Source organism: Symphalangus syndactylus, chromosome 7 (assembly GCF_028878055.3).
Source record: "Symphalangus syndactylus isolate Jambi chromosome 7, NHGRI_mSymSyn1-v2.1_pri, whole genome shotgun sequence".
Taxonomy (NCBI): Eukaryota; Metazoa; Chordata; class Mammalia; order Primates; family Hylobatidae; genus Symphalangus; species Symphalangus syndactylus.
In genome coordinates this window covers 27,223,015-27,246,744 of record NC_072429.2, presented here as the reverse complement: position 1 = coordinate 27,246,744, position 23,730 = coordinate 27,223,015, and the positions used below count along the sequence as shown (strand labels likewise).

Below are 23,730 nucleotides of genomic sequence, written 5' to 3'. Positions count from 1 at the left end.
GGTAGGAGAATGGCGTGAACAAGGAGGCGGAGCTTGCAGTGAGCCGAGATCACACCCACTGCACTCCAGCCTGGGTGACAGAGCAAGACTCTGTCTCAAAAAAAAAAAAAAAAAAAAAATCCTCTCTTGACCCCTCTGCCCACTTTTGCTTCCCACCATTTCTCTCTTCCCTTTACAGAAAACTCCTGGCAAGAATTATCTACAATGCCCAGCTCCTCTTCTCACTTCTCTCTTGAGCTCTCTGTAGTCATGCCTTTGCTTCTGATACTCCACCAAAACAGCACATATCAGGCTACAACTTGGATATGCTAAAGGCTTCTCAAACTTAATTTATCCAAAACTGAACTCTCCTGGCCCACACTTGTTCCATCCACCATCTTTCCCAATTCAGGAATAACAATCCCATTCTTCATTTGTTCAGGCCATCACCTTGAAATCCTTATTCTTTCTTTCATACCCCACATTTAGACTCCTCACATTCTGTTGGCTTTGCTATGAAGTGAATTTATGTCTCCCCAATCCCACCTAAATGTCTATTGAAGCCCTAATCCTCAATGTGAAGGGGGGGCCTATGGGAGGTAAATCAGGTTTAGATGAGGTTGCAAGGGTGGAGCCCCCATGATAGGATTGATGCCCTTATAAGGGGAGAAGGAGATCAGAGCATGTGCTCTCTCTCTCTCTCTCTGCCTTGCGAAGATATAGCAAGAAGGCATCCGAGATATAGCAAGAAGGCATCCACTTGCAAACTAGGAAGTGGGTCCTCACAAGGAGCCAAATTAGTCAGTTTCTTAATGTTATGCTTCTCAGCCTCTACAACTGTGAAAAATAACTTTTGGTTGTTTAAGCCACCCAGCATATGGTATTTTTGTTATTGCAGCCTCAGCTAACTAAGACAGCCTTCATCTTCAACTATTTATAGACTCGTGTTTCTCCTCATCACTTCCATGACCACCACTCTAGTGCAAGCCCCTGACATCTCTCACCTATATTAATACTATAGCCTCTCTACTTCTGCTTTTGAATTGTTCAGTATCATCTCATCACAGCCAAATGTTGCTGTTAAAATGTAAGTTGAACCAAGTCAGTCCTCTGCTCAGTACCTTGTAATGGCTCCCATCCTTTCATGCGCGTCTGTGTGAAAAGACCACCAAACAGGCTTTGTGTGAGCAACATAGCTGTTTATTTCACCTGGGTGCAGGCGGGCTGAGTCCGAAAAGAGAGTCAGCAAAGGGAGACAAGAGTGGGGCCGTTTTATAGGATTTGGGTAGGTAAAGGAAAATTACAGTCAAAGGGGGTTTGTTCTCTGGTGGGCAGGAGTGGGGGTCGCAAGGTGCTCAGTGGGGGTGCTTTTTGAGCCAGGATGAGCCAGGAGAAGGAATTTCACAAGGTAATGTCATCACTTGAGGCAAGGACCGGCCATTTATACTTCTTTTGTGGTGGAATGTCATCAGTTAAGGCAGGAACCGGCCATCTGGATGTGTACGTGCAGGTCACAGGGGATATGATGGCTTAGCTTGGGCTCAGAGGCCTGATATTCCTGTCTTCTTATATTAATAAGAAAAATAAAAGGAAATAGTGGTAAAGTGTTGGGATGGCGAAAATTTGGGGGGATGGTATGGAGAGATAATGGGCGATGTTTCTAAGGGCTGCTTCGAGCAGGATTAGGGGCGGCGTGGGAACCTAAAGTGGGAGCGATTAAGCTGAAGGAAGATTTTGTGGTAAGGGGTGATATTGTGGGGTTGTTAGAAGAAACATTTGTCGGCCGGGCGCGGTGGCTCACGCTTGTAATCCCAGCACTTTGGGAGGCCGAGGCGGGCGGATCATGAGGTCAGGAGATCGAGACCACGGTGAAACCCCGTCTCTACTAAAAATACAAAAAAAAAAAATTAGCTGGGCGTGGTGGCGGGCGCCTGTAGTCCCAGCTACTCGGAGAGGCTGAGGCAGGAGAATGGCGTGAACCCGGGAGGCGGAGCTTGCAGTGAGCCGAGATTGCGCCACTGCACTCCAGCCTGGGCGACAGAGCAAGACTCCGTCTCAAAAAAAAAAAAAAAGAAACATTTGTCATTTAGAATTATTGGTGATGGCCTGGATACAGTTTTGTATGAATTGAAAAACTAAACAGAATAAGAGAAGGAGAAAAACAGGTATTAAAGGACTAAGAATTGGGAGGACCTAGGACATCTAAATAGAGCATGCCTAAGGAGGTTCAGCATAGCCTTGCCAGCAAAGATTATTTATTTACTTTAAGAGTGGCAGTTTGGGGATAGTACCAGGAGATATCAGCTGTGATGGCTTGGAGAAACAGTGTAAACTGGCAGTGTAAACAAGAGCAGGGCATGTATGTGTAGTTGAGAACAGTGAATAGGAGTATGACTAGACAGAAGATAGTAGGGATGACAAGTTTTTGGGGGCACAGTCTAAGTTGGTCTGGTGTCTGGAATAAGACTGGGGCCTAATAAAAAGGAGCATCTATACAGGAGCTTAAATGGGCTGTATCTTGTAGCATTCTGAGGACAGGCCTGAATTCTGAGAAGCAAAAGTGGTAAAAATATTGTCCAGTCCTTTTTAAGTTGGTGGCTGAGCTTGGTGAGGTGTGTTTTTAATATTCCATTAGTCTGTCACTGAATACGAAGAGCCTGAAAAAATGCTTGGCTGATTTGACTAATAAAGGCAGGTCTGTTATCAGACTGTATAGAGGTGGGAAGGCTAAACTGAGGAATTATGCCTGACAGAAGGGAAGAAATGACTGTGGTGGCCTTCTCAGACCCTGTAGGAAAGGACTCTACTTATCCAGTGAAAGTGTCTACCTAGACTAAAAGGTATGTTAGTTATCTTACTCGGGGCATGTTGAGTAAAGCTAATTTGCCAGTCCTGGGTGGGGGCAAATCCTCAAGCTTGATGTGTAGGGAAGGGAGAGGGCCTGAAAAATCCATGAGGAGTAGTAGAATAGCAGATGGAACACTGAGAAGTTATTTCCTTGAGGATAGATTTCCATGATGGAAAGGAAATGAGAGGTTCTAAGAGGCGGGCTAGTGGCTTGTATTATAGCATAGCCTGCCTTTGCTGGTGTATGGCGATTAGGCCTGGTGGAACTGCCATCAATAAACTAAGTGTGATCAGGGTGAGAAACAGGGAAGAAGGAAATGTGGGGAAATGAGGTGAACGTCAGGTGGATCAGAGAGATGCAGTCATGAGGGTCAGGTGTGGTATCTGGAATAATGTGGGAGGCCAGATTGAAGTCCGGGGCAGGAACAATGGTAATTGTGGAGACTTAACAAAGAGTGAGTATAGCTGAAGGAGCCGGGGAGCAGAAAGTGTATGCATCAGGTGTGAGTAAGAAAATAGATTTTGGAAACTATGAGAGCTGTAGAGAGTGAGTTGAGCATAGTTTGTCATTTTTAGGGCCTCTAAAAGTATTAAAGCAGTGGCAGCCGCTGCACACAGACACGAGGGCTAGGCTAAAACAGTAAGGTCAAGTTGTTTGGACAGAAAGGCTACAGGGTGCGGTCCTGGCTCTTGTGTAAGAATTCTGACCGCAGTAACCATGCCTAGGAAGGAAAGGAGTTGTTGTTTTGTAAGGGATTGAGGTTTGGGAGATTAATTGGACACAATCAGCAGGGAGAGCACGTGTGTTTTTATGATAATTATGCTGAGATAGGTAACAGATGAGGATGAAATTTGGGCTTGACTGAAGAAATGGGAGCTGTGAAACCTTGCAGCAGTACAGCTCAGGTAATTTGCTGAGCCTAATGGGTGTCAGGGTAAGTCTAAGTGAAAGCAAAGAGAGACTGGGATGAGGGGTGCAGGGGAATAGTGAAAAAAGCATCTTTAAGATCGAGAACGGAATAGTGAGTTGTGGAGGAAGGAATTGAGGACAAAAGAGTGTACGGGTTGGGCACCACAGGATGGATAGGCAAAACAATTTGGTTGATAAGGTGCAGATCCTGAACTAATCTGTAAGACTTGTCCGGTTTTTGGACAGGTAAAATGGGGGAATTGTAAGGAGAGTTATAGGTTTTAGAAGCCCATGCTGTAGCAGGCGAGTGATAACAGGCTTTAATCCTTTTAAAGTGTGCTGTGGGATGGGATATTGGCGTTGAGTGGGGTAAGGGTGATTAGATTTTAATGGGATGGTAACCGGCATGTGATCAGTTGCCAGGGAAGGAGTAGAGACGTCCCATACTTGTGGGTTAAGGTGGGGGGATACGAGAGGAAGACACGAAGGAGGCTTTGGGTTGGGGAGAAGGGCGGCAATGAGATGCGGCTGTAGTCCAGGAATAGTCAGGGAAGCAGATAATTTGGTTAAAATATCTCGGCCTAATAAGAGAACTGGGCAGGTGGGGATAACTAAAAAAGAGTACATAAAAGAGTGTTGTCCAAGTTGGCACCAGAGTGGGGGAGTTTTCAGGGGTTTAGAAGCCTGGCCATCAATACCCACAACAGTTAGGGAGGCAAGGGAAACAGGCCCTTGAAAAGAAGGTAATGTGGAGTGGGTAGCCTCCGTATTGACTAAGGGGACGGACTTACCTTCCACTGTGAGTTACCCGAAGCTCGGCATCCGTGATGGTCTACAGGGCTTCTGAGGCAATCCGGCAGCGTCAGTCTTCAGCTGCTAAGCTGAGAAGGAGTCAGTCAGAGAGCTTTGGGCCACAGTTCCAGGGGCTCTGGGAGTGGCTGCCAGGTGAGTTGAACAGTCCGATTTCCAGTGGGGTCCTGCACAGATGGGACACGGCTTAGGAGGAATCCTGGGCTGCAGGCATTCCTTGGCCTGGTGGTCAGATTTCTGGCACTTGTAGCAAGCTCCTGGGGGAGGAGGTTCTGGTGGAACACCTGGCTGCTGCGGTGCAGGCGTTTGGAAGTTCTTGTGTGCTGGAGATGTGGCTGGGGTTTGTCTCACAGTGGAGGCAAGAAATTGCAACTTTTTTCTATTATTGTACACCTTGAAGGCGAGGTTAATTAAATCCTGTTGTGGAGTTTGAGAGCTGGAATTTAATTTTTGGAGTTTTATTTAATGTCGGGAGCAGACTGGGTAATAAAATGTATTTTGAGAATAAGACGGCCTTTTGACCTTTTAGGGTCTAGGGCTGTAAAGTGTCTCAGGGTTGCTGCCAAACGAGTCATGAACTGGGCTGGATCTTTATATTTGATGAAAAAGAGCCTAAACGCTATCTGATTTGGGATAAAGAAAAAGGAGCATTAACCTTGACTGTGTCTTTAGCTCCAGCCACCTTTGTAAGAGTAAATTGCCGGGCAGGTGGGGGAGGGCTAGTCACGGAACGAAACTGTAAGCTGGACCAGGTGTGAGGAGGAAGGTGATAAAAAGATTATAGGGTGGAGGAGCAGAGGCTGAGGAAGAATTGGGACCTAGCTTGGCCTGGTGAGGAGCAGCCTGGGGAGGAAGGGAGAGGTCAGATGGGTCTGTAGAAAAGGAAGATTAGAAAGACTCAGGGACACTTGGGGTTGGGACTGAGGGAACAGGCGGGAGGGAAAGAAGGAGGATATGGGACAAGTTACATTGGGCACAGAGACTAGGAAGGGACTGATGTGTAAAAGAATGCCTGGACGTCAGGCACCTCAGACCATTTGCCCATTTTACGACAAGAATTATTTAGATCTTGCAGGGTGGAAAAATTGAAAGTGCCATTTTCTGGCTATTTGGAACTACTGTCGAGTTTGTATTGGGGTCAAGTGGCATTGCAGAAGAAAATAAGGTATTTAGGTTTTAGGTCAGGTGTGAGTTGAAGAGGTTTTAAGTTTCTGAGAACACAGGCTAAGGGAGAAGAAGGAGGAATGGAGGGTGGAAGGTTGCCCATAGTGAAGGAGGCAAGCCTAGAGAAAAGAGAGAGTAGAGACATGGAGGGAAGGAGTTCGGGGGTTCTTACCTTCCAGAAAAGCGGGAAAGGGGTTGGGGCGCAGAGATAAGAGGTCAGGGTGTGGAAATAAGGGATTGAGGCACAGAGATAAGAGGTTGGGGTGCAGAAATAAGGGATTGGGGCACAGAGATATGAGGTTGGGGTACTTGCCCCTCCTCTAGAAAAGTGGGACTTGCCACTCAGGGTGAAGGAGAAGGGGTTGGGGGTTTCTTGCCCCCCAGAAAGGCAGAGAAGGGGTAGAGACATGGAGAGAAGGGGTTGGGGTACTTGCCCCTTCCCCAGAAAAGCAGGACTTGCCGCTAAGGGTGAAGGACCAAGGCAGGTGTCCCTGCATGGTCTGACACCTCTGAAACCTGGGTGAATAATCAGAGAGGCATCCCTGCAATGATTAAACACCAAGGGAAGGCTGCCTTCCCTAGTCTGTGACCGGCGCCGGAGTTTTGGGTCCACGGATAAAACATGTCTCCTTTGTCTCTACCAGAAAATGAAAGGAATTGAAATTAAAAGAAGGAAGAGATTGAAGTGTGGCACCAAGATTGAAAGAGAAAGAGGTTGAGGGATAGTGAGGGAGGTTGGAGAAGAGAGTAAAAAGAGGCCACTTACTGGATTTGAAATTGGTGAGATGTTTCTTGGGCTGGTCGGTCTGAGGAATCTGTGGTCATAGGTGGATCTTTCTCACAGAGCAAAGAACAGGAGGACAGGGGATTGATCTCCCAAGGGAGGTCCCCCGGCTTTGTGTGAGCAACGTGGCTGTTTATTTCACCTGGGTGCAGGTGGGCTGAGTCCGAAAAGAGAATCAGCAAAGGGAGATAAGGGTGGGGCTGTTTTATAGGATTTGGGTAGGTAAAGGAAAATTACAGTCAAAGAGGGTTTGTTCTCTGGCAGGCAGGAGTAGGGGTTGCAAAGTGCTCAGTGGGGGTGCTTTTTGAGCCAGCATGAGCCAGGAAAAGGACTTTCACAAGGTAATGTCATCACTTAAGGCAAGGACCGGCCATTTACACTTCTTTTGTGGTGAAATGTCATCAGTTAAGGCAGGAACTGGCCATCTGGATGTGTACATGCAGGTCACAGGGGATATGATGGCTTAGCTTGGGCTCAGAGGCCTGATACATCCCACTCCAAATAAGGACCAACTTTCTTACAGTAATCAGAGTCCTACAGGATCTGCACTGCTGCCCTCGCCTCCCCCCATGTCTTAAACTCTTGTTCATTCCTCTCCAGCCACATTGAATTCCTTGCTTCCAGGCATGTCCTGCTTCAGGGCCCTTGCACTTACTGTTTCCCTTTGCCAGAATGTTTTTCTTCAAAATATCCACAAATCATACTTCCTTCTCTCCTTCAAGTCTTTGCTCAACTGTCATCTTCTTGATGGGAACTTCCTTGACCTTGAAATCTAGAATTTCAACTCTCCTTCTCCAAACTTATTATCCATGTTCTTGTCTTTTTATCTTCTTGGAACTTATTAGAATCTGATATTCTACCTATATTTTACTTATTTGTCTTGATTATTCTCTGTTCTTCCCACTGGAATATAAACTCCAAGAGGGCAGGGATACTTCTGTCTTTTGTTTACTAGTGGATTTCCAGATCTGTTGCACAATAAGCCCTCATTAAATATTTATGGAATGAGTGTAGTTATTTTAATATCATGTTTACAGTTTTTGCTGATGTTTTTCTTTTAATTGACTCACTTGATGTATTAGCTAATTTTGCATTGCCATAAAGGAATATCTGAGACTGAATAATTTATAAAGAAACCAGGTTTATTTGGTGCACAGTTCTGCAGGCTATACAAGCATAGCAACTGCATCTGCTGATCTCCTGATAAGGCCTCAAGAAGCTTTTACTCATGGTGGAAGGTGAAATGGGAGCAGGCATGTCTAATGGCAAGAGAAGGAGAAAGAGAGGAGGAGGTACCAGGCTCTTTAAAGAACCAGCCTGTGCATGAACTAATAGAGTAATAACTCACTCATTACTGCAAGGAGGGCACCAAGCCATTCCTGAGGAATCTGCCTCCATGACCCAAATACTTCCCACCAGGCCCACCTTCAACGATGGAGGTTTCACATTTCAAAATGAGATTTGGAGGGAACAGATATCCGTATTACATTATTCTGCCCCTGGATCCAAAATCTCGTATTCTTCCCACATTGCAAAATATAATAATCTTTTCCCAACAGTCCCCCAAAGTCTTAACCTGTTCCAACATCAACTCAATCAAAAGTCTGAAGTCCAAAGTTTCATCTGAGACTCAAGGCAAGTTTCTTTCACCTATGAGTTTGTAATATCAAAAACCAAGTTATTTACTTTCAAGATACAATGGTACAGGCATTGAGTAAAACACTCCCATTCCAAAAGGGAGAAATTGGTTAAAAGAAGGGGGCAATAAGCTCCACAGAAGTCTAAAACCCAGAAGGGCAGACATTACACCTTAAAGCTCCAAAATAATCTTTGACTTTATGTCCCACATCTAGGGCACACTGGTGTGAGGGGTGGGCTCCCCAGGCCTTGGGCAGCTCTGCCCCCATTGCTTTACTGGGTGCAGTCCATGTGGCTGCTTTCACAGGTTGGAGTTGAGTGCCTGCAGCTTTTGCAAGCTGAGGGTGCACATTGCCATTGGTTCTACCATTCTCTGATCTGGAGGGCAGCAGCCCTGTTCCTACAGCTCTGCTGGGCAGTTCTCCAGTGAACCTCTGTGTGGAGGCTCCAATCCTCTTTTCCCCTTGGCACTGCCGTAGTGGAGTATCTCTATAGGGGCTCTGCCTCTGCAGCAGACTTCTGCTTGGGTACCCAGGCTTTCCCATACATCCTTTGAAATCTAGGTGGAAGCCACTAAGCCTCCTTCACTCTTGCATTCTGTGTACTTACAGGCTTAACACTATATGGAAGCCTCCAAGGATTATGACTTGTGCCCTCTGGACCAGTGGCATGAGCCATGCCTAGAGCCCTTTAAGCTCTGGCCAGAGCCAGAGTGGCCAGGATGTTGGGATCACTGTCCTGAGGCTGCACAGGGATTAGGGTCTTGGGCCCCCCCAAACCATTATTTCCTCCAAGGCCTCTGGATCTGTAATGGGAGGGGCTGCTTCAAAGATTGCTGAAATGGCTTCAAGGCCTTTTCCCCATTGTCTTGAATATTAGCACCTGGCTCCCTCTTTGTCATGTGAATCTCTCTAGTCAGTGGTTGCTCCACAGCCCACTTGCATTCTTCTCCTGAAAATGCTTTCTCCTTCTCTACCACATGGCAAGGTAGTGAATTTTCTAAGTGGTTATCCTCTGCTTCCCTTTTAATTATAAGTTCTAACTTTAAGTCATTTCTTTGCTCCTACATCTGATCCTAGGTAGTTAGAAGCAGCCTGCCACCTCTTGAGTGCTTTGCTGTTTAGAAATTTATTCTGTCAGATACCCAAGGTCATCAGTCTTAAGTTCAACCTTCCATAAATTCCTAGGGCATGAACACAATGTTTTCAAGTTCTTTGGTAAAGGATAACAATGGTGACGTTTGCTCAAGTTCCCTATAAGTTTCTCATTTCCATCTGAGACCTCATCAGCCTGGCCTTTATTGTCCATGTTTCCATCAGAATTTTGGTTACAATCACTTAACTAGTCACTAAGAAACTGCAAACTTTCCCTCATCTTCCTATCTTCTTCTGAGCCTCCAAACTCTTCCAACCTCTGCCCATTACCCAGTTCTAAACCTGCCTCCACATTTTCAGGTACTTTTATAGTGATGCTCTACTCTTTGATACCAATTTTCTGTGTTAGTCTATTTTGCATTGCTATAAAAGAATATCTGAGACTGAATGATTTACAAAGATAATAGGTTTATTTGGCTCACAGTTCTGCAGACTGTACAAGCATAACATTAGCATCTGCTCAGCTTTTGATATGGCCTTGGGAAGCTTTTATTCATGGCAGAAAGTGAAAGTGGAACGGGTGTGTCACATGTCATGAGATGAAGCAAGAAAGAGAAGAGGAGATGCTAGTTTCTTTAAACAACTATCACTCTCATGAACCAATAGAATGAGGACACACTCATTACTTCAAAGAGGGCATGAAGCCATTCAGGAGGGATCCACCACCATGACCCAAACCCTTCCTATTAGGCCCACGTCCAATAATGGGGATCACATTTCAACATGAAATTTGGATGGAAAAAATATCCAAACTATAGCACTTTATAGACTCAAATTAATTTCCTTATAAGGAAGTTTTATGTCACTGTTATTAATGGAAAAAACAGTACAATTTGCTGTATATGAAAAATATGGCTCAAAACATTTAAAATAAATACATAGCCATTAAATAAAAGTATACTTCTATATAATCTAAACTCCATTTAGCACCAATGGTATTGAAATGACATTTTGGGAAATATTTCCATAGATGCTCATATTTCTTGGGGTTCTGCCCTACATCATCTTCTCATATGCTTTCCATGGGTGAACTCATCAACAGCCAATGATCTCAATTTCTGCCTTGTTCCAACAACAATTCTCTGATGACAACTGGGTATCTTGCAATTTAATTCAATTCTGACACTAACTACCCAGAGTTAGCGCAGACCCCACAAGTTGAGAACAACATCCTTCACAAGATTGCCCCCACTTCAGACACCAAACATCAGTCTCAGTCAGCCACTGACTCACCAGCTACAAATTCAGGGGTTTCTATGACTCCCTCAGGTTCAGTAATTTGCTAGAACAGCTCATAAACTCTCTGAAAGTGCTATTCACATGATTAGTTTTATTATAAAGGATACAACCCAGGAACAGCTAAACAGAAGAGGCACATAGACAAGGTCTTGGGAGAGATAAGGACACTGAGTTTCTCTGCCCTCTCCTCTAGGAATCCAGGCATATTTATCTCTCAGCACATCAGTTGTTCACCAACCAGGAAGCTCCTTTGAGCTTTGGTTTCCAGAGTTTTTACTGGGGCTTCATTATGGTTGATTGATCAGATCAGTGATGACTGATCAAATCACGATTGATTAAATCATTGGCCATGTTGTTGAGCTCAGTCTCCAGCCTCACTTCTCTCACTGGACGTTATTGGGCTGGCGGCCTAAAGTTCTAACACTCTAATCATGGGATTGGTCTTTCTGGTGACCAGCCCCCATCCTAAAGCTATTTAGGAACCCAGCATGAGTCATCCCATTAGCATAACAAAGACATTGTTATTACTCAAGGTTTCAAAATCTTTGCACCAAGAACTGGGATAAAGACCAGATATATTCTTTATTATATCACATATATATATGGATGAATCACAAATTTATATTTCAGCTCCTACCTCTCATCTGAAATTGAGACTTTCAGACACAAATGCCACCTGGGTGTCTTTTTCAGGAGGTACCACTTATATCTCCAAGCCATCAGTATTCATAAATAAATCCCCATACCCACCCCATCACCACCCCATCACCCTAACCAACATATACACTCTCTTTCTCCTATATTTCTTCTTAGTAAATGTCATCATAAGACCATTCTCCCAGCTACCTAAATCTGAATCTGGGTTTTACCTTTGTGTTTTCTTACTCACATATGGTTTCCTCCTTTTTGAAAGTTCCTCTTGCTTCCCCTTCTCTTTCTACTTACTATTTTGATCTTAGCTTAAAAGTCATGGTGTCCAGGAAGACTTTGCTGGTCTCCCAGGATGGGTCAGGTGCTCCTGCACTTCCATAATCGTGGATGTGATCATTTCCTGTTTGTCTCTCTTGCCTAGTAGCTTGGTGAGGGCAGTAATTGAGTCTATCTTATTCACTTTCATACCCTTGTACCTGGCACATAGTTGACAATAAATAATTACCCAGCAAATGGATAACATGATACAAAGTTGGAACATTTCAAAATAAGACTTTTCTTATAGATAACTACTTTCTATACCAGTAATTTATCAACTTTCCAACAGACGATGCCTTGGCATAATCTTATTTTGAGAATTAAATAATTTGTGTTTGTTCATAATCGCTGCCTTATAAGTGTATTTATTCATACATTCGTTCTTTGGATATTTATTGAATATCTACTAATGTGAGAAGCAGTGCCCTGGTCCTTGGGGCTGGAAATGGGTGAAAACCTAGTCACAGTCTGCTGAAGAATTATGTATTTCTATAAGTACAATTGCAATAAAATATCATGGGTCCTATAAAAAATGGATGAGCAACATACTGTAGGAAATATTCAGTGTGATTATATTGAATCATTGTTCTCAACTCTTTATTCCTTTCTGTAAAGGATTATACGCTCACAACCTCTGCCATATACTTTCTAGTGCCTGTCACAATAGTAACCAGAGTATACATACCTGCCCCTACTTACTTACTTGGACTTGGCTATGTGACGTTTTTTGGCCAATGAATATAGGCAGAAGTAAAATGAAAATGCACCAATTCTGAGCAGACACTTTAAGAGACAGCAAGTTTCTGTCAAACATCTCAAACTTTTTACCTTTGAGTAAGGCGTATATTCCTGGTAACCATTACTCTTTCAGCCTGAGTCCTGGAATAAAGACATACGGAGCAGGCATAAACCCAAACCACAGATTGAAGTCTAGCTTAGCCCAGCTGAGCAAAGCCAATTCACAGGCAGCCTATATCCCTATCAACATTAAATTGAATTTTTTTTTTGTTAGCTATTGAGGTTTGGGAGGAGGTTGTTGCTACACAGAATTATTACAGCAGAAATCTGCTAATACACTGAGTATCCATCTGTCTACCAGCACAGTATGAGACATGAGACATAAGGAAAAGGCTACATGGCTGTGCTCTTTCCCAGGACACAATGCTCCCAGTTCTCTGATGGTTGTAGACATTTAGTTAAAAAAAAAATAAAGCCAATACAATGAGCTCAGTGGTTTGTTCCATATGATGTGAAACTTAAAAATTCAGATGTGGCAAGAAATAAACATGGGGCTCCCTAAAAAATCTGACGTAGCTGAGCCCAGAAGCTTATGCCTGTAATCCTAACACTTTAGGTGGCCAATATGGGAGGATTGTATGAGGCCAGGAGTTCAAGAACAGCTTGGGCAACACAGTGAGACCCTGTCTCTACAAAAAAAAAAAAAAAAAAAATTGACTAGCTGGAACTAGTGGCTTGCACCTGTAGTCCCAGCTACTCGGGAGGCTGAGGTGGGAGGAACACTTGAGCCCAGGAGTTCAAAGCTGCAGTGAGCTATGATGGTGCCACTGCACTCTAGCCTGGGTGACAAAGCGATACTTTTGTCTCAAAAAAAAAAAAAAAAAAAAAAAAAAAAAAAAATATATATATATATATATATATATATATATATATATATATATATCTCCTGGCCTATTTATAGCTGAAAAAGCTACCTTAGATTTACAGGCATTTCTCCAATAGCTTATTTTCAGAATGCAAGCTAGATGTAGTGGCATCGACCAATTAGGGCATACAATTTTAACTGTGCAGAACGTTAGAGTTCTGATACAATCACTGTATAATTGTCATCGCTTAAATAAGAAAAGTTGGTTTTCCAAAGCAAAGAAGCACACTGCTACTTGTAGGAGTGATTGGTTTCTCAGTGTGAGTTTACTTTTGTCGACCATTTGTAGTTGTGAACTGTTCTATAATTTATTTTCATTTTGCACTAATAATGAGCAGCAAAAGTAATAAAACTGTATAAAAGAAACTCTCTAACTCCTAAACTCTTTTTCTCCATTTCAATAATTTTTTATTTGTTTTAAATGAGAAGTGGTTGAGCACAGTGATTAGGCAAAAACACTCTGAATTAGACTTATCTGAATTAGACTTTGAACCTAGGCACCATCAAGAATAGTGTAAAAATGATCTAAGCACTCAGCCTCAGTTTTTTCATTTGTAAAATGAGGATCATAGTAGTGCTTATCTTTAGGGGTATGAGGAGTCAATGAAACGATCTTGTGAGACCTCAGCAGTGTCTAACAGATAATAAGCAGTCAATAAATGACAGAAACTATTACAGGACAAATTTTGTTAGTGCAACTTTTCTTAGGAAAGCAGATGTTTATTATAGAAAGACAGGCTGTGTCATGGCATTTGCCTTGACCTTTACTATTGAAAAAAAAAAAGCCTCAGGACCCAAATCATGATTAATTTATATGCTATGTTTATGAACAGCTAAGCTTTTTCTACTTTGGTTCTCTGAGAGGAGTAAGGGTCAAAGACACAGGAAATTTGAACTCACCACAAAACGAATACTTCTCAAACCTTAATTTGGCTAAGATAAAATAGACTGGACTCTCTGGTAATGAATTGTGGGCAAGTTTCCAGGCAAACATGTTGTGCACTTGGATTCTTCCATGCATACTATGCTGGAGTGACAGCAACTATGCTGTGGAGTGGCCATGGTCAAATGTTCCCCTAGTGAACTTGCCAGGAAGATAAGAACATTCCAGCAGCCTGTGTGTTGCCCAAATAGCAGGTCACCTCATTTTCAGATCTGCTCATTTCCTGATTGCAGAGAATACCAGTGTGGACAGCCTTGGGTTTACGGAAAATGTGATGGCCAAGCAAAGTTAACTCTCTTTGGAAACTGCGAATTTATATTGGTAGTAATGGTTTTGATATACAAGAAAGAATTTGTTATAAGACATATTTGGCTGTTTACCTTGAAAGATCCTGCAAAGCGTGTGTGTGTTTGTGTGCACGTGCATGGGTGCATGGGCAGGTAACTTGCTTAAAATGAACAAACAATTGTAACTTCAAATTATATGAATCAGCCATCTGAAATATGTCTCAAATGCCTCCCCTGGAGAAATACAAGACTTTTTCCCACTTCCAGGTATTCTGCTTCCTAGTCCTTTTACTTTCACTCAGACCTTTCAGAAAGCAATGGACTCAGAGGTGAAGCTAGGAGAATTTACAAATTTTTTTTTGTAATTCAGAGCTTGAAACTTGCTCCCATTCAAAAAATACATACACAGTCTTAAGTTCACTTAGAAAGAAGCCATTAGTTTAACGTATAATCCTATAGCAAAGATCAATATGACTCACATGAAGAACTAAGGATGGACCATATTTATTTTAAATAAAAAAATTTATTTAAAATTTATTTAAAATTTTAAATAAAAATTTTATTTTTATTTAAAAAATAAAATCCATTTTAATTTTTAGGAAGAAAATGTAAGATATTTTGCTTCTCTGAGAAAAAAAAAAGGATAAGAAATGTATACCATTATTCAATACATAAAGTAAATTTTAAAAATATACCCAGAAAGCATACATTGTAGAAGGGAAGTGAGAGAGAGAGTAAAGAGAAGAAAAAAGAAGAAAGAGAAAATGAAAGAAAGAGGCATGGGAGAAAGAATGAAAATAAAAATATGGGTCAGATACAGACAAACGCATAAACATATACCAGACGATTTTCAGAGGGGAGAATTACTATTTATCCTGTTACATTTTCTAACTCTAGGCCCAAATCAGGACTTTTAGTGTGGGGCACATGCTCTTTGGTCTGATGAAATTTATCTATACTTCTTCATATTATTTTTAGTAGTTACTTATATAGAGATTATTATAATAGTTGTTCTTTAATTTATCACGTCCACCTTAAATTATTGTCATGCCAATCCATGAACAATGTTAGAACCTTGCTACAATATAATTTCCTTTACCCACCCCCTCCACCTTTTGTGCTATTTGTCATATGTTTTATTTCATATCATAAACCAGAGAATATATTGTTATCTATGCTTTAAATAGCCAAAGTCTTATAAAGAAAATTTAAAAAATCTCCTTTTATATTTATGTACACATTTTTTCCTTTCAAGTGTTTTTCATTTCTACCTACAGATATAGACATATTTGCATCATTCTCCCTTCAGCCTGAAGAATTTTTCTTAATACATATTTTTACAGTGCAGGTCTGCTGATTATAAATTCTCTCAGTTTTTACTTTTCTGAAAGTATCTTAATCTGGCCTTCATTTTTGAAGGCATTTTCACTAGATTTTAGGTTGATAGAGATTTTTATTTCAGTACATGAAAAATGATGTTTCATCATTTCCAAATGAGAAGTCAGTTGCAATTCTTATTGTTGTTCCTATAAATGTAATGATTAAGGTTTTCCATTTACATGCAGAAGAATGAAACTAGACCCTCAGCTCTGGAATATACAAAAATTAACTCATGGTGGGTTAAAAATTTAAATATAACAACTCAAACTGTACAAATCATAGAAGAAAACCTAGGAGGTACTCTTCTGGACATAGCCTAAGCAAAGAATTCATGAGTAAGTCCTCAAAAGCAATTGCAACAAAAACAAAAATTGACAAGTGGGACCTAATTAAACTCAAGAACTTCTGCACAGAAAAAGACACTGTCAACAAAGTAAACAGACAACCTACAGAATGGGAGAAAATATTTGCAAACTATGCATCTGACAAAGGACTAATATCCAGAATCTATAAGGAACTTAAATCAACAAGAAAAAGAAAAAGAATAACCCTGTTAAAAAATGGGCAAAGAACATGAACTGAAACTTCTCAAAAGAAGACATACAAGTGTCCAACAAGCATGTGAAAAAATTCTCAACATCACTAATCATCAGATAAATGCAAATCAAAGCCATAATGAGATATCGTCTCACACTAGTCAGAATGGCTATTATTAAAAAGTCAAAAAAATTCCAAGTGCAGTGGGTCACGCCTATAATCCCAGCACTTTGGGAGGCCAAGGCAGGTATATTGCTTGAGCCCAGGAGTTTAAGACCAAACTGGGCAACATGGCAAAACCCCATCTCTACAGAAAATGCAGAAAAAAAATAATGTAGTCCCAGCTACCTGGGAGGCTGAGGGGAAGGATCTCTTGAGCCCAGGAGGTTGAGGCTGAAGTGAGCCATGAACCTCCCACTGCACTCAAGCCTGGGTGACAGTGAGACCATGTCTCAAAAAAAAAAAAAAGTCAAAAGATAACAGATGTGGTGAGGTTGCAGAGAAAAGGGAACACTTATACACTGTTGGTAAGAATGTAAGTTAGTTCAGCCCCTGTGGAAAGCAGTTTGAAGATTTCTCAAAGAATTAAAAATAGAACTACTATTTGACCTAACAATCCCATTACTAGGTATACATCAAAGTAACAAATTGTTCTGCCAAAAGACACCTGCACTATTATATTTATTGCAGCACTATTCACAAACAACCTATGTGCTCATCAGTGGTAGACTGGATAAATAACATGTGGTACGTTTACAACATGGAATACTATGCAGCCATAAAACAGAATGAAATCATGTTCTATATTACAACACAGATGCAGCTGGAGGCCATTATCCTAAAGCAAATTAATGCAGCAACAGAAACCTGAATATCACACATTCTCACTTATAAGTGAAAGCTAAACCCTGTGTACACATGGACATATAGATGGGAACACTAGACACTGGGGACTCCAAAAGGAGTTGTGGTGGGGAAAGTTGAAAAACTTCCTATTGGGTACTGTGTTCACCATCTGGGTGATAGGATCAGTAGAAGCCCAAACCTCAGAATCACACCATGTACCCTTGCAAAAAACCTGCACATGTACCTCCTGAATCTAAAATAAAAATTTAAATAATAAAAAAGCCTTAGAATGTGCCTCGGTGTGGGTTGTTTTTTTTTTGGTATTTATTCTGATTTATATTTGCTGTGCCTTTAGAATGTATGGATTGAAGTGTTTCATCCATTTTGGAAAATTAGGAGCCATTACTTCTTCCAACATTTTTTCTTCATTATTCTCTCTCTCCTCTATTTCTGGGACTTCAATTACACTTATGTTAGCTAAGTTTGTTTATATTGTTCCACAGGTCTTTAATATTTTTTCATTATTTTTACATTTATTTTTCTCCTTATGCTTTAGTTGAGATAATTTCTATTGACTCACTTTCAGTTCACTAATTCTTTGCTCTGCTTAGTCCAGTCTAATGTTAAGCCCATCCAATACTTTACTTTTTAATGGTATATTTTAGTTATAGAATTGCTATTTGTTTCTTTTGAATAGTTTTTTTTATTTGCCAAAATTCTCCATCGCTTCTTTCCTCCAAATTGCAAAACATTTATAATAGTTGTAAATAAATATTTTTCTCTGAAAATTTCAACATACGAATCATCTGTGGGTCTGAGTCTACTGATAAGTTTTTACTTCTCTTAACTATGAGTCATATTTTCCTGCTTCTTGCATGTTAAAATTTTTAATTTTATTTCAGACACGGTGTATATGTAAAAGACCAGTAGAGACTGAAGTAGATTATAATTTTCTGCAGAAACGGCTCACCCTTTTGCTGACAAGCAGCAATTGTTAGGGGCTGAGCTCATCCATTTAACTAGTTGAATAGAATTGGGGCTTGGAGTAACAGTAGAGTTAGTTTCAGTTCACTTCTGGTTCAAATGACTTGGGAGAGATTAGGCCCTTCCCTTCAGCAGGATTTTGGATTTTGGGATCTAAGCACCACAAGACTATGAGATCTCTCTCTGAGTTCTGGACCTCATTCCAGGCTTTCTGATTATTCTACTTTTTGAATAAAATTTCCATGGGAGTGAATTGGAGGATGGGGAAGGCTAACTCTGACTTTAGGGCTCTTCCAGATTCGGATCCACCATGCCAGCCCAGGCACCTCTCCTAAAAACTTGGCTGATTTCTCCTTTTTCACACAAAGTCCCTCCACCTGCAGCAGGCTCGCTTTTCCCACAGACTCAACAACTTCACTATGAATTGAAATGATCTTCCATCTGCTCACTCAAGAAGGGTCTTCTCCCTCTATGAATTTTAGTTTGTTTAGATCTTGTTTTCATCTGCAATCTTCAATGGCTTTAAAGAGAAATAAGATTTTTTTTTTAGTTTACCTGATATTTTTGTTGCTATTAGAATGATGGCCTTTTATAAGCCTCTATATCCTAACTGATAGCAGAACTCTTGAGTCTGATTCTGATGAATTAATTCAGCAACCTATTTTGTTTAAAAATGAAGTGATTAATGATTTATCAAATTATAATACACTTGCAGGTGATTTTTCTCATCTGCAGTGCCCAAAGCCAACCAACTCAAGAAACCTTCAAATTCTACTTCCCTGCCTCCTTGAAATGTTGAGCTAGAGATGATAACCTAATTTATATAATAGAATGAAAATGAAGAGAATTTAATTTTTATTAAGTGCCATGATACAGTATATCTCTAAGAACTCTGCTTAGCCCTTTTCATACATCATTCTATTTTTTAAAATGCAAAAATATTTATTGGGCATTTACATTGGAGTAGGGAAAACCAGTAGAGATGGGGGGTGCAAGGCATTCCTTGGGCCAAGGTCCCAGCCAGGGAACATAAATAAAGATGAGGGATAGGTCCTTCTGAGGGAGGAGGGGTGCTGAACAGTTCAGGTGTTGGTCTTGGGAATGAATTTACTTGTTCCTGATTTAGTGAGTACCGGGAACCAGGAAATGAGGCATCTGGACCTCACGTGTAAGCTGCACACACTGATGATTGGTTCTGGTTCCCTGTTTAAAAATAGGACCCTTAGGCACCACTAGGGTGAGAATAACAAAATAGGACAATCTCACAAATGTGGAATGCTTAGTTACCCTAAATTTCCCACTACTTTACAGACATTTCAGTTACTTTCTCGGTTCTGTTTCCTGGGAAAGATTTTGTTTGTCATGGAAATAATGATACCGCATGGTAGTGCCCTCAGGTGAAGGGCTGGCTCCTGTGCTTTTTATGCAGCTTGAACACAACTGATGAAATTGTGGGTAAGCCCCATTATACTCTGTGGGAAATGGTATACTTTGAATGATGTTCTCCCTGAAGTTACAGTGATGCCTGCTGAAAAGAAAATGAGCGGTTTCTTCCTGTCCTTGTCACTTAGCCCTTATTTCTACCTTGCATAGTTTCACTTGACATATATTTTCTCTCCCCTCCCTGCCCTTCCCCTTACCTCTCTTCCTCACCTTTTCCTCTCCCTTTCCCTCATTCCTCTCACTGTGTCTTATCCCTTTACCCTTTCCCTTCCTTGCCCTTTCTTTTGTTTTCTTATCTCTTCTTTTTTCTTTTTCTTTCCTTTTTTCTGAGACAAGGTCTCACTGTGTCACCCAGGCTGGAGTGCAGTGGTACCATCATCATCATCATGACAGATTTGCACACAGGTCCCATAAACTTAGCCTATAAACTCCAAATTCTTATATGCCTGTCTTTCCCAAATGCTCATGTGTCTTATTACTATAATCTTCCAAAATTCCTCTACTGAGAGGATTTTGGAGGAGAATAAGGCAGTGGGTTAGAGGAGGAGATGAGGGCAGCCTAAATTTTAGGGCCCAACTCTCATCTAGCAAGATGAAGCAGAAGAGAGTGAGAAATTCTATAAAAGAGACTTTGTGGGCCACTAGGGAGCTCAAGCCCAGCTTGTTCCAAGTGCCACCTTCTTCTCAGCTGTCATAGCATAATATAGGTTGGTGCAAAAGTAATTGACGTTTCAGACCGTGAATTTTAAATCATTATATCTAGGTTCAAAGACATCTTTATTAATCAAAATAGGAACCATTACAATCAACACATTTTTGCCAATGAGAAATAAGTTTGTGTTTTCCTGTAGCATAAAAATCCGTGCTTTGGGATTCGATGAACTCTTGGAAAGCATTTTCTGCATCCTGCTGGTTGTAGAAGCATTTTCCCTGCAAAAAGTTGTCAAGATGCTTGAAGAAGTGGTAGTCAGTTGGCAAGACGTCAGGTGAATATGGCAGATGAGGCAAAACTTTGTAGCCCAATTTGTTAAACTTTTGAAGCACTAGTTGTGCTACATGCAGTCGGGCATTGTTGGGCGTTGTCATGGAGAAGAATTGGGCCCTTTCTGTTGACCAATGCTGGCTGCAGGCATTGCAGTTTTGGATGCAGCTCATCAGTCTTCTGAGCATACTTCTCAGATGTAACAGTTTCGCCAGGATTCAGAAAGTTGTGGTTGATCAGACTGGCAGGAGACCACCAAACAGTAGCCACGCCTTTTTTGGGTGCTAGTTTGGCTTAGGGAAGTGCTTGGGGGCTTCTTCTCGGTCCAACCACTGAGCTGGTTGACACCAGTTGTCATATAAAATCCACTTTTAGGCTGGGTGTGGTGGCTCACACCTGTAATCCTAGCACTTTGGGAGGCTGGGGTGGGTAGATCACGTGAGGTCAGGAGTTTGAGACCAGACTGGCCAACATGGTGAAACCCCGTCTCTACTAAAAATACAAAAATTAGCTGGGCATGGTGGCACAATCCCAGCCACTCGGGAGGCTGAGGCAGGAGAATTGCTTGAACCTGGGAGGCAGAGGTGGCAGTGAGCTGAGATCGTGCCACTGCACTCCAGCCTGGGTGACAGAGTAAGACTGCGTCTCAAAAAAAAAAAAAAAAAAAAGAAAGGAAAAAGAAAAAAAAAATCCACTTTTCATTGCATGTCACAATACAATCTAGAAATGGTCTGTTGTTGCATAGAATAAGAGAAGATGACAATTCAAAAAGACGATTTTTTTTTTATTTTCACTCATCTCATGAGGCACCCACTTATCGAGCTTTTTCACCTTTCCAATTTGCTTCCAGTGTCAAATGACTGTAGAATGGTCGATCCTGAGTTCTTTGGCAACTTCTCGTATAGTTGTAAGAGGATCAGCTTCAATGATTGCTCGCAATTGGTCGTTGTCAACTTCCGATGGCCTGCCACTACACTCCTCATCTTAAAGGCTCTCTTCTCCTTTGCAAAACTTCTTGTACCACCACTGCATCTGTCAATCATTAGCAGCTCCTGGGGCAAATGCATTCTCGATGTTGCAAGTTGTCTGTGCTGCTTTACGACCCATTTTTGAACTCAAATAAGAAAATCACTTGAATTTGCTTTTTGTCTAACATCCCTTCCGTAGTCTAGGAGAAACATAAAATAAACAGCAAGTAATAAGTCATTAGAAAAAAGGTGAGAAATGTATATTAAAATGATGTATATCCTAACCACGTTTATTTAAGAATGTATTCCAATATTAAACGTCAAATCTCAACAATGCAGAAACCACAATTAACCAATGGTATAAATGAGGGATTTTATAACTTTGGATGGTGAATCTGAGATGTGAGCATCTCATTTCTTATAAAATCCCTCCTTTATACCACTGGTGAATGGATTCCAGAAGTAGCAGCAATGTCACTGGGGGACGGGAAATTTCAAAGGGTTGAGAGAGGAGGAAAAACTTGAGTTCTCTGGCTCTTTGAGGAAAGTAGGTCTTTTGCCTTGGGAGTATGAGTGGGGCATATGTATGTATGCATGCATGTACATGTGTGTTATTTTAATGCATCAAATATTTAGAAAAGATCCCTCCCTTACACATTTACTCTGGAGGCCAAATGTATCAGTTGAAATACTTTGGGCCGCAAATAATAATAAAACCTAACTAGCGTTGACTAAAACCATAGTTATATTTATTTTTTTTTTTTCCTGAATAAAGGCAGAAGTTTCTTTGAACTTTCCTAACTCCCGACTCTGGAGAGTTGGCAACTACTATGGTTTGAATGCATGTGTCCCCACAAAAGTCACGTTTTGGAGCCTAAGACCTAATGTGATAGAATTAAGAGGCAGGGTCTTTAGGAGGTGATTAAGCAATGAGGGCTCCGTCATCGTGAATAGGATTAGTATTCTTATAAAAGGGCTCAAGACAGCCAGCTAGGCCCCTCTGTCCTTTCATCTTTGCCATGTAAGGACAAAGCAACCTCACACCATCATGGAAGCAGAGAGCAGCCCTCAGCAGACACCAGATCTGCTGGCACTTGATCTCGAACTTCCACAATAAATTTCTATTATTTATAAATTACCCAGTCTCAGGTGTTTTGTTAATGCAGCACACACAGACTAAAACAATAATTTAACAAGATCATCAGGACCCAGGGCTTTCCATTCTGCCTTCCTCAGTATTTTAGTTTTTCATCCTCATCCTGGAGGCCTCACAATTGCAAAGTGGCTGCCTCAGCTGCAAACCATCACATTTTCTTTTGATCACATACAAAGACAGGAAACAAAGGCAGGCAGAGTGTTGAGAAATTGTCTCATGTGTCTCTTTTTTTTTTTTTTTGTCAGAGAGAAAAGCACTTCTCAGTACACCTCCCTTTCCTTTTCATAGACGAGTACTGCATCATGTAACTACCTATGACCACAAGTAAAGGCTGGAAAAGTGAGTATATTGAAAAAAAAAAAAAAGCCAAGTTTATTGTGATTGAATTAGCAAGAGCAATCATGATTTATCTCTCAGGGCTGTGTACTTGGCAGCTGAAATAAAATCAGGATTCTGTTAGTGCTGTATTGTGTGCATGGTAATTTACTTTAAAATACTTCAGTACAAGTGGTGTGATGTGTATATGTGCAAGTTAACACTAATCAACACTCCAGCAATGAGTGGTTAATTAGTATATGAAGAGTCCTTACCTGAATCAATACTTTTGAGTTAATTAGCATATGGGATGTTAGAAATAATTTTTTGTTGGTGAAATTCATTGTGCATAAGATCAGTTAGGAGTGGGGTAGCCAGATCCACCACTTTTGCATGAATAAAGCAGAAGAAATGTGCATGTTCAGCCATCGGTACCAGAGGTGGAAGTTCTGGAGCCCATTGGTCCTACATCCTCCCACTTCATGGAGGATCCCTCTAGCTGGTCCACTGATGAGGCCTTGGATCATACTTTTAGGAAACCTGTTTCTGAGGGAACTACTCCTGCAAGGGGCATGTCAGGGAACCCAAAGGCAGAGAGAGGGGGAGTTTTCCCCAAAATACAAATGGTTGTCTGCTTGCTAAAAAATGTTGTGTATGGTTGAAGAATTTGGCCTGAGACTTGCTTTCATATTAAGATACCACCTTGGAGCAAAGTTGCCGGAAAATAAACAT

General features: G+C 41.2%; 1 long non-coding RNA gene across 1 annotated transcript in view; it reads left to right on the top strand.

Moving 5' to 3' along the window:
• LOC134737200 (uncharacterized) overlaps window positions 1-23,142 on the top strand; it is an 80,297-nt gene extending 57,155 nt beyond the window's left edge. The window contains exon 7 of the long non-coding RNA XR_010121849.1: window positions 22,929-23,142. This is a non-coding gene — a long non-coding RNA (uncharacterized lncRNA). The remainder of the gene's footprint in view (window positions 1-22,928) is intronic.
• The last annotated feature ends 588 nt before the right edge of the window (window positions 23,143-23,730 follow it).